A 12,130-nucleotide genomic window follows, 5' to 3' on the forward strand; every position below is an offset into this window, starting at 1 on the left:
TACATATAAACAATTAAAAGGGTAGTATTTCCTAGAAGTAAACTATTCATAATCAAATACTTACTCTTTATTACCAGCCGCATTAAGACAAAAGAACGACGTCACGTGACCGCTTCTCCATACAAAAAGTATTCCCCATTTTCCTCTCTGGATAGTAACACTATAGGAATAGTAGTTTATGCAACTGATACATAATGAGAGGCCTTAAAACACAAGTGTGGTTTTATGAAACGAATGTCAGCGAGTTTCATAATAGAATCACACGAGTGTTTTAAGGCCTAATTATGTACAGTTGCATACACTACTTTATCTACACACATATCATAAGTACTCTAAGATGGGTTCAGAAGCCGTAGAGAAATGACCTGCATTGCTACTAGTGCTACCTGTAAAATATCTAGACTATAGATATTAAAATATTGCAATAAAAAATAAATTTAAACAAATACAGAAACTACTCATATTTAAAATGTAAATTACAAACAATCATTCACAATTCTACTTTCGTAACAGCAAAAAAGTCAAAAAACCAACAAACAATGATAACAGTAATGGCGGCAATTCGATCCTCCGTCAAGACGAACGTTTTTTTTTAATTATAGACAAACGAAAAAAGTCCCTATTCTCATGTCACTCGGGATCAAATGTGCGGTTTATATTAAAAAAACATACAGAATTGACGTTTCGTTTCGATAGCTTTTTAATATCTATGTACATACTAGAATAGGGACCCAGAGTTCCGACGGCTGTTCCAAATTTAAACTCATAACCTTACAAAAATCTATAACGTAATAATATTAAAGTACAGATTTCACCTACTACCACAGATAAGAAGGTTTCATAGTAAAATTGGTTGTAATAATGCTGGTCATTTCCTACGGTTTCTGAACGCATTTTAGAGCACTAACGATATGTGCGTAGATAATAGTACATTTCGATGCTAGTGCGGATAGTATGTCATTACTTCACGAGTACCGAGATATCTTGGCACGAGCCGTAGGCGAGTGGCAAGACTCGGGACGAGTGAAGAATGACATTTCCGCACGTGTATCGAACGACGTTTTTTTAATACAGTTGCGAAAAAATAAGAAAAATAACAAGTAAGGAATTCGAAACTTTTATATTATTAATTCTGTGACATCATTGACATTATGAAGAGGTGTTTTTTTGCTTTTATTCGACTAGAATGGATTTTGTTATTATTATTGAACCCACTTCAATGAAAGTTTTTTTTTCAAATGCATGTTTTATAAGACAGAAACAATTGTAAATATAAAACATTGTACTATTATTACCTAAATATCGTTATTTACGATTATTTGTGTATCTTATATTTATAAAAACAATATCGAATGTTGCCTTTGGAAACTTAAAACATTCTTGCAGTTAGAAAAAACGCCTCTTCTTTGACAGGTGTTCCGTTCCATTCAGACAACTTATTAAGAACGGTTTTTCAACATTAAAAAATAAACGTGTTATAATACTTATAATGATGAAGAGGTAAGTAATAAAATATGAAATATGCATATTTTTCGTATTCTTACATTAACAGTAGGTTTTTATGTTGATTACGACGTTTAAAGGAAACTAATATTAACACTCATCAATAAGTAGTCATGAAGTATAAATTAAAAAAAATGGAAAAGTAAAAAGCACTAGTTCGCGAAAACCAACTTTCCGCACGCTAAACAGCCACGAAAAGTAGCACTTTTTGAGCAACTGTATTAAAAACATTTTTTTAATAGTTGCTCAAAAAGTACTCTATCTCGGTACTCGTGAAGTAATGACATACTTTCCGCACTAGCATCGAAATGTACTATTACGCCATTTGATGTATGTATATTAACCACAGCTATGTTTGATTTTTTAATTATTATAAGAGTTTTTTTAAGACTTTTAAATATTTGTATGGATTTGTTTTTTGCTGGGATCCAGGGAGCAAAATGGGGACAACGTTTATATGGGGAGAAGAAGTCAACCACGATCCTCTTAAACGAAAATTCTCACAATTGCACACAGAGCCGGAAGGACTATCGATTCTATACGATAAGTGAGATTTATAAGATGAGTGTTTCTGAACTATGAAAACTTTTAACTTTCGAGTATTTCGGGAAACGGTGGATTTCCATTTGCCTTCCTTATTAGGCATCATAGGTGGAGCTTCATAAGTAACAAAAAAAACGTACTCGTAACACTGATTAATTTGGTACATTTTCTCCGCGATGACATTGTACGTCTTGTTAGTTGTATTTATTGTTATATTTACGGTGTTATCTAACCAATAACAATTGACAACCTGCACCGAGGTCGGTCATATACCTGCTAGCTCTGCTTCGGTATGAAGCGGTCGTAATTAATTAATAATATGATCAAATGACTGATGACAGTGATGATTGAATATAACTACATCGTTGTGTAGGCAAAATGATTTAGCCTTTTTGCCAGAAATAAATCGATTAAAATAAAATCTACATACGCATAAATCTATAGCTTATTCTGTGACATTTGCAAGAAAAACCTGTCAAAAAGTACGCTGGCGCTATAGTACTTTTCGATACGTTATTGTTATTGATATTGTTGTTTAGAGAAAAGAAACCACTAAGAAATATGGGTGACCCACTATATTATCTTGCACAACGCGACGCAATCAATTTCCCATCGGATGCTGTGTTTATTTAGTCATTACTCAGTTAGGACTTGTCGTATTACAGTAAGTGTGATACAGGCCTGTAAAGACCGAAGTCTCGGAGCGTCCCAGCGCACCGCACACATGCGCTTCAGGCCGAAGGACGAGCTGTAGAAACAGAAAGGCCTAAATCGAACTGCAGAAAGGCGCGACATACGCTTTTTATTTTATAAATAACTAGCGACCCGCCCCGGCTTCGCACGGGTACTTCAACTAATTTACACAAAACCTTTACAAATTATACATATAGAAACCTTCCTCTTAAATCACTCTATCTATTAAAAAAAAACGCATCAATATCCGTTGCGTATTTTTAAAGATCTAAGCATACATAGGGACAGACGGACGGACAGACAGCGGAAAGCGACTTTGTTTTATACTATGTAGTGATAACCTTCGATATAGCGTCTCTTTATCTGGTCCATTTGGACCATTTGACTATCATAAGTATTCATATTGTAACTAATATAACTTTTAAGTAGTATGATATTTATGATTTATGACAAAAAATTTACCAGTCACAATGTTAAAACTTCGTACTTCTTGTATCATTGATATTACCAAAGATAAAATGTGTCTAAGGAAAAAATGTGCCTCGAAAATCACGAAAATTTGATTCTCGATCAAATGGCGCCACTACCTTTGGCCTACTCTCGTATAGAGGGCGTTGACGGTTTCTTTTGTTATTTAACAATTTTAACGCATATCAGTGAAAGAACATGGGTCAAAATCATAAAAATAATTAATGCAAATATAAAAATCATTTATCCATATTTAAATACATTTTATCGTATTTTTATAAATCTTCATTCTTAGGGTTCCGTAGCTAAATGGCAAAAAACGGAACCCTTATAGATTCGTCATGTCTGTCTGTCTGTCTGTCCGTCCGTATGTCACAGCCACTTTTCTCTGAAACTATAAGAACTATACTGTTGAAACTTGGTACAGATGTATTCTGTGAACCGCATTAAGATTTTCACACAAAAATAGAAAAAAAAAAACAATCAATTTTGGGGGTTCCCCATACTTGGAACTGAAACTAAAAAAAATTTTTTTCATCAAACCTATACGTGTGGGGTATATCTTCTAGGTCTTCAAAAATGATATTGAGGTTTCTAAAATCATTTTTTTCTAAACTGAATAATTTGGGCAAGAGATACTTCCAAAGTGGTAAAATTTGTCCCCCCCCCCCTGTAACTTCTAAAATAAGAGAATGATAAAACTGGAAAAATATATGATGTACATTACCATGCAAACTTCCACCGAAAATTAGTTTGAACGAGATCTAGTAAGTAGTTTTTTTTTAATACGTCATAAATCATAAACCGCAATTTACCTTTCACTCACGTTTCACATAAAAATTAAATTGATAAAAATGATGTAATGTACGGAACCCTCGGTGCGCGTGTCCGACTCGCACTTGGCCGGTTTTAGTTTTAAAGTGTGTATGACTATGACAGTACCGCTCTATTCTATTATATCCTCTTTGGTATTACAAAGCAGCATGATTAAGACGAAAGTGGAGGACCCGCGCGAAATCGCCTTTTCATACAAACGTAGTCCTCATTTTCCTCTCTGGATTTTAACATTATTATTGAAAATATTTTGACACACAAAGTTGTATATTAACCACAGCTATGACCCTACGTTTGATTTTTTTTGAATTCTTAATTATTATAAGAGAAGCGTTTAAAAATGTGTATGAAATCTATCTTCCAATGTATCTCTTACTAATCCGTATCTCCTAATTTTTACATTAATCAAAAATTCTAATAAAGTCAAACGTAGGGTCGTAGCTATGGTTAATATACATCAAATTATGTAAAATTATTGCAGTGTCAATATCCAAAGAGGAAAATGGGGACTACGTTTTCATGGAGAAGCGGCCGTTCCCTTGACGAATGGAGAATAACTTAGGTATGGTATCTGTGTCAGTATCAGCTCAGACTTTGATCTTGTGTAAGTAAATATTTTTTCTACTCCCGTACTTTTATTTGCCATAGGATCAAAGGATCGTGCACACATCTTTAAAACCCTACCTTATATAGTTGGTCAAACCAAATTGGCAGTAAATAAGAACAAAAAAAACTATACTCATCCTTTTCTTTTGGGTGCTAGTACTAGTGTAAGACAAAGATAGTATGATTCTATCTGTCTATGTTTGATATGAGACAGTCCTTTGACAAACTATAGTTTTCGAGACAAGTCTTTAGTCAATTTCCCAAAAACGCATTTGTGCAAAAAATATTGTATGAAATACATTGTTAATTGCCAATCTTATTTTTAATGTCATCTCTGACGACTCTGACAAATAACCATAGACATGTTTTTTTGATTTAATTTTTTTTAATCCTCCAACAGAAGTGTCTCAGATTTTACTATTTAAAATAGGTAGATACCGTAGGTAGAAATCTACTAGAGTTAGACCAAGAAAAGTCTGCAACAAGCTGGATATGTCAGTAGCAATGTAAAGACATGAAAAATACTTGTTAAACTATAGATGACATGAATTAGAATCAGAATCAGAACGCATTTGTTAAATTTACAATTTTATATCTCGTAGAAAAAGTATTGTTCTATTTCGATCCGCACTCTTTATCATATTATCTATCGAACGAGCGTGCGAATAAGCGAAGTGAAGTTCTTACATTCAACTTGGAACACACGGCTGGCTATTACTTTACCCAAAATTACTTTGGCCAAAGATGTAGAAAATATTTAGTCCCTATGATCTATAACGAGTTGCCGTCGGATTTAAAGACCACAAGGATGACAAAACAAACATTTAAAAAGAAATTAAGTTACTTTTTATTAAATAAAATAAAAGGTCAAATACATTACAATACATAACCCTTATAATACATTACATTTGTAAACTGTACGCTCAGATTAGAAAGTTAACCCCTTACTTCATGTCAAAAATAAAAAATAAATATTTGGTTAAAAGTAAACTTTAATAGCTAAAAACATAACAGCCATATAAGGCTGCGCATGCAGTAAAGGGTTAAGTAGGTAAGTTTAGGTTTAAGATAAAGTTAAGTTACATATCAACCGCTAACACAAACGCAAAGGAGCCTTGTCTGCCAACAAACCACTGTGTGGTTTGGCAGAAGAAAATATGTATTTAGTTGTAAGTAAAATCTTTGAATAAACGTATTTTTTTTTTATTAACACATTTACTGCCAAGAACACGCTAGGTGTGTTCATTTTGTATTGAAAATAAGGCGCTTGGCACTGAAAGTGACACTTTTGATAGCCAGTGGCTATAGGGGCATGTCCCGGCATTTCGGTGTTTTTAAGCGGAACTATTAGAAGATAGCTTGATCGACAATAACTTAAGGCGCTAGGTGCTGTTTTTGTCCAAAAACTGTTACTTTCTAGAGCCTATTTCTTCTGAATGGGTCAACAAAAAATTATGAAAAATATATATATATGAATGTACGTTTTATGTACAACATTTTTAACGTTTGACTTTTTTCCTGTGACTTATAGTTTCTCCATAAAAGGAACATTACGACAGGGCGTTTTGTGACTAATTTTGCCTATTTCTACTAAACGGTTTATTAAATTAAAGTTATTTTTACACTAAAATAAATGTTTTAAGGGGCAATACAAATGCAACGTAGAAAAATATATGATATACTTATACTCGAACGACCAAATATCTGCAGAAGATACACAAATACGATAGACCGCGAGCCAGGCGCAAATTTCGTCAGTCATCGCCTCTCGGGCGAAAACTCGTATAGCGGTTAACGGCTATGTATGATGAACCCTCGTAAACGTCAGCTGCCGCTCCGTTGGTGGGTCGAGGAATGGCAGCAAATAAAGTTCAGGTGCAGGTGCAGGTTCATCATACATAGCCGTTAACCACTATACGAGTTTTCGCCCGGGAGGCGATTGGTCATGGAAATCTGTTCCTGGCCCGCGGTCTACGAGTATTGCGCCAACATGTGGCGCCAACTGCGCTCCTTTGGGCTGTATCTTATTCATTGAAAACCTGTCAGTTATGTCAGTCCGGCGGTTTGTTTTTTATAGTCACCTGTAATAATTTGGAACCATTACCGAAATCGCGAAAAAAATTTTACTCTTCCATACAAATATCTACATCAGACACTGGCAGTAAAACTGTTTAAAAATATCTTCAAGATATGGGCATCGGCAAACGTTCAAGAAAAGTTAAGCCCACCGTCTCCGAAAATTAAAAAAATCGGCCAAGTGCGAGTCGGACTCGCGCACGAAGGGTTCCGTACCATTACGAAAAAAAAACGGCAAAAAAATCACGTTTATTGTGTGGGAGCCCCATTTAAATATTTATATTATTCTGTTTTTAGTATTTGTTGTTATAGCGGCAACAGAAATACATCATCTGTGAAAATTTCAACTGTCTAGCTATCACGGTTCATGAGATACAGCCTGGTGACAGACAGACGGACAGCGGTCTTAGTAATAGGGTCCCGTTTTTACCCTTTGGGTACGAAACTCTAAAAAGAATTGAAAATGCGGGTACGTCATTCGGTCAAAAATGTAAAAAAACAGCTGTTTTTGCAATATGAGACTAATCATATGTCCCTTAAAATGGAAATTCATGGCAAGGTAACTATGTATTATCTCAAGAACACCAATGGTCCAACGGACGAGAATGTGAAATATGTCGAGCATACGAAGTTTTCTAAAAAAAAATCCCTAAGGAAGATAAAATTGACTGATTTCGACAACGATGGCTTTAAAGTACCATAACTGCCGTTAAAAATCTCAAATTTTAATAAACTTTATCTTGCATATAATGTTGTTACCTAAATACATTATTAAAGAACATGAAAATTTATACATAGAACATAACCATGTTGTTTTTATTTCAGACCACATTGAATTTTGTCCAGATTTCACTCTGCAAACGTTATATAACACTTACATACTACTGTGAAACGCTAAATCAATTTCGAGCAGATGATATAATTACGTATGTTCAAGTTGGAAATCTCACTAGCTCAAGGTTAGGCTAACCGTTAGACCGTTACAAACCAGGCCATTGTCAACTAGGTATGGGCAGACTACAGGGTACACATATCTAGTAGCAGTAACTAATTCCGGGATAGTTATAGTCTATTGCTTAAATCTGTTACAAGATGTTATTATATTTGACCACTTTGTGGTTCAAATTTTGACTGCGTGTGACTAAAGTGTGCTTAGTACGTAAAAAGAGAAAATGATTAAGCTACTACTTTTATACTTTTCTAGAAACCCATCGCGCAAGATGCATGAAGTTTATTTGAACGAAATATGTTTTATTCGGATGTTTGTTACCGTTATATCATGTTACAAATGCATTTCCGTTTTTAAATTACCATTTAATTACTTAAAATTATAAATAAAAAGTACAAAAATTTGCCCGCGAAAAGCTAGTGAGCAAACGCTCGAAACGCCACGTGACGTCACGCGTTCGACAGATTAGTGTCATTAGTAGCAAACGTCAGTTGGGCCGCCCAACGTGTGACGTCATCACGCTCTGTCGAATTCGCGCCAAAAATTATGAGCGTTTCAACCGCTCAAAAATTTTCGCCATTTTAAATATTTTTTAATAAAATAATGTTAAGGTTTACAAAAGTATTTTTATCATTTCCGGTGTTCCATTTAAAAACATTATTATTTTAAGCCAAGATCGATACGGACAAAGTGCCAAAAATTTGTATACACGACCTTAATATAGGTACATACTTCTGGCAGTTTGTCCTTATCGATATTTTCAGACGTGACTGTACTGACTAATTAAAAGTACCTACAGCTCATATTTATGTACCTAATATCTTTTCAAAGACAGCAGCAAACACCTAAAATGATACAATGAAAATCAAGTACATTATTTTTGTAGATTTTTCTGGTAACAAATTAGCTCTTACCCCTTTGAACCAAATATTCGGAAGAACACTATGAAGACCGATATCACTTATATTTATTATTATAAAGTTATTGATTTAAACTAAGTATTTACAAATTTATACACAATACAGAACCGCATAATTATGCTTTGTGAAATATTTGTAAAAACTTTTTAAATATAAAATTTTTAAATTGCATAGACAAGTATGGCTGCGTTTAAGGAAACCTAAAATGTCAAAATAAAAATTAAATTATTAAACTAATGTTTTTTTACGTTTCTTTGTAAACATTACGCTAATTAAATAATTTACTTAATTTATATATGCTATTAATTAATTTAAAATACGCTAATTACATTTATTGTTTACAATTACAACAAAATATTATTTGTTAGAAAATTTTTATGCACGTAATCGATTATAAAGAAATTGTAATCGATTATATGCATACTAATTTCATATGTCTTTGTGTCAATATTTCATACTGGCAACAAAATGTCATTGAACAGAAAAGTGCCATTTTGATCCCTCCTAGCAGGCAAGAAAAATCCAGTTTCCGAAAAGGTGATGTGAAAATAAAATTGTGGCATTGTAGCAGGAAGCGAGTGAAGATTATCAAAAAACGCTGTACAATAAATTAAGGGTATAATGGAATATATTCAGCGAAAATTCACAGAAGCCCATTTATTGTAATATGGTTGTATTTTCAGCAGATAGTACTATAATTACAAATTATTAAAATGAAAGAACCGCTTAAATATGTGCATCCGGTAAAAAGATATACCAGATCATGCATGCCCGGAGTTTGTCCTGTACAGTCTTTAGATTCCATTAACTCTGAATTGCCCTTCTGCCTTGGCGGGTGACGCTGACGGGTCCTATCGAAAGGGATTTTACGCCTGCCTTTCAAATGTCCAAAACACCATCGTTTCGTGTCCGGGAAAGTCAGCGTATTATATTATTTTATATTTGTGAAATATTTACATCAAAATAAATGCGATTTTCTTTGCAGATATAGAACTCTAATAACATTAGAGGCTCATGTTGGTGGAATCAAATAAAAACATTGGATAAAAAAACACGAGTATTAAAAACAGATCAATCAATGTCTACATTACAGTGTTTGATAAGGTGATCTAATATGCTAATAAAACAAGCATTTAAACCTACTTGCGTAGTCGGTCACTGGTTCACCGGTTAGGGGTGATCTATTATTATGACATACTCAGGTGACTTATCAGTCAAGAAGCAGCGACCTTTAGGTGTAATACACAACTACAGACTTGATTGAATACGCGTCATGTTCGGCGACGTATGTTGATGTTCGGAAAAGGGAATCTTTTCGTCCAAGGAAATATTTTTATTTATTTTATAATGCAGTATCATCTATCAACATCGAACACTGCGTCACCATAGTAAAAAATACGCGTAGGTACATTAGTTTTCTTAATAATCATGCATGTAAAATATTTATTTGAATACCGCTAAGATAATTAAATCACCAGATTTGAAGGCGCCTACTAAGTTCAATATGTATAACTATGAAGTAGAGATGTACCGACTAGTCGCCGACTACTCGGGAAAGCCGACTATCCGGCCACATTTGTAGTCTGCGATTAGTCGGCGACTAGTCGGCAAATAAGGCCGATCAGTCATCATTTTATAAGTGGCAGAAAAACAGGATACAATATCAATATTTATTATTTATCATATGCTTTAAGTCTAATTTACTCAAATACCTATTTAGGGGGCAAAAGAAAACTTTTGTTCATATTATTGACCTGGAGTTTTCCTCTACAGATCGAATTACTCTCAACCGATTTTCGTGTAATTTTGTGGGCAAGGTCGATAGTTATTTTTTTAAATTCAGTGTTTAAATTATTTTTAATGGCGGAGCCATGGAGATACGCGAGATTTACCATGTGGGTCTCTTGTAAAAAAAATATGTTGCTGCTGGAGATAGGTTCTTGATTTTCGGCTATCTACGTAGGTAAGCGAAACATAGCCTTCGAAATGCCCCCAACAAGGTGACCTCATTCTAGTCAGGATCGCACATTAAAAAAATATAGTTGAAATTGAATTAGGATCCCAGGGCTTTTGAACCTGCAGAGAACACCTTTAATCAAAGCTGATATGATGAATAGCGCAACTGAAGGATCAAAATTATTGTTTGTCAAGTGTCAATCCTGAACTTTGACGAAAATAATGATATGGCTGACTGGCCGACTAATCGGCCATTCGAGCGCGGATTAGTCGGCTAGTCGGCCAAATCAATAGTCGGTACATCACTACTATTAAGGTGATGGTAGACTGGAATCCCAGAGTAGCAAGTTCTAGTCTTGCCTGAAGCAATTAATTGTAATTTCCTTCTTTAATTTTACACATTGCGTATTTATAATACTTCATATAATTGGTCAGGTGGGAATTATTATATACGTTACGACTAACAATTTTTAGTTCCTAGAACTAAATGCTCTCATTAATTTATCAACAATCGATTCACTACCAAACATGACCATAATATCCATCCACGATCATACAATGCCTAAAATGCCTTTAATTTGATGGTAGGGTGCAGCAGCCGTTGATGCTGAAACGACTTCTCAGCTTCTATGAGCATGCGCGTCCTCGTACTATGTCAGACCGTTCCGAGAAGTGAGCACACATTAGGTACTTCGGTAGATCAATATACATATTAGACATAGATTTCAACTACGTTTAGTATCTAGAGTATAAGGCTTATTTGCATAGTTACATTTTGAAAAAGTATTTGAAGTTAGTTCTTGTATAAATATACCATCAAATCATATTTACAGTTTTACCCATTTTGTTTGCTGAAGCGGTAAAGTTACTCGATTACAGATAAAATATTTGATGTATATTGTTTATGAACGTGCCTAATTATTAGGTTTTAGTATTTCATTTTATGTATGATATTGATCATTTTGCATTAGAAACTAATAACTATGCACGAAAATGCATGCGGTATACCTACATTATAGATTTATTTGATGAATGTTTATTACCGTTTCATTGTTGAAATTGCTCCTCACTATACAGTCGCCATCAGATAAATATATTGGAGCGGCCAGGGCGTTCACAAATATCTGAACACGCCTCTATTGTCAAGGCGCTAGAGTGCGATTTCAGATATTTTTGAGCACCTCGGGCGCTCCGATATGTCTGATGGCGACTGTACATAGTATATAGTTTTACTATTTATAAACATGATTCAGATGTTTATGCCTTTTCTTCTGATTTTCTCTAACCTTTTGCACATTTTTCGACGCTGCGGCGATTTCTCGTTATTTTCTTAATATCAAGTTCTCGTCCGTGACCTATTAAATATATTTTTTTCTTGAAAGCTTCCAACTGTATCGAACTGTAACCGTGCAGCGGGTGCTGGGTAGCGTTTTGCATTGATGCAACTTACCAATTACTATAAGATTGGCCTGAAATAGCAACAGGGTTACACAGTTGCCTCAACTAATTTTTTGTACAGTCAATACATCTTTGTAACGCGCGTCCTTAGATATTTCTGTGATTAGTTACCCTTAACCTTACA

The 12,130-nt window shown here is 34.3% G+C and overlaps 1 protein-coding gene across 2 annotated transcripts in view; it reads left to right on the plus strand.

Moving 5' to 3' along the window:
* LOC134754055 (ATP-binding cassette subfamily C member 4-like) overlaps window positions 1–12,130 on the plus strand; it is a 54,869-nt gene that overhangs the window by 13,243 nt on the left and 29,496 nt on the right. The window contains exon 1 of one of the 2 annotated variants that reach the window (XM_063690115.1): window positions 11,164–11,235. The exons of the other annotated variant lie outside the window; for it this stretch is intronic. The gene's annotated coding sequence lies outside the window, so the exon portion shown is untranslated. Of the gene's footprint in view, window positions 1–11,163; window positions 11,236–12,130 lie in introns of those variants that run through there. 2 annotated transcript variants of the gene reach the window in all.

Source organism: Cydia strobilella, chromosome Z (assembly GCF_947568885.1).
Source record: "Cydia strobilella chromosome Z, ilCydStro3.1, whole genome shotgun sequence".
In the NCBI taxonomy this organism is placed as follows: Eukaryota; Metazoa; Arthropoda; class Insecta; order Lepidoptera; family Tortricidae; genus Cydia; species Cydia strobilella.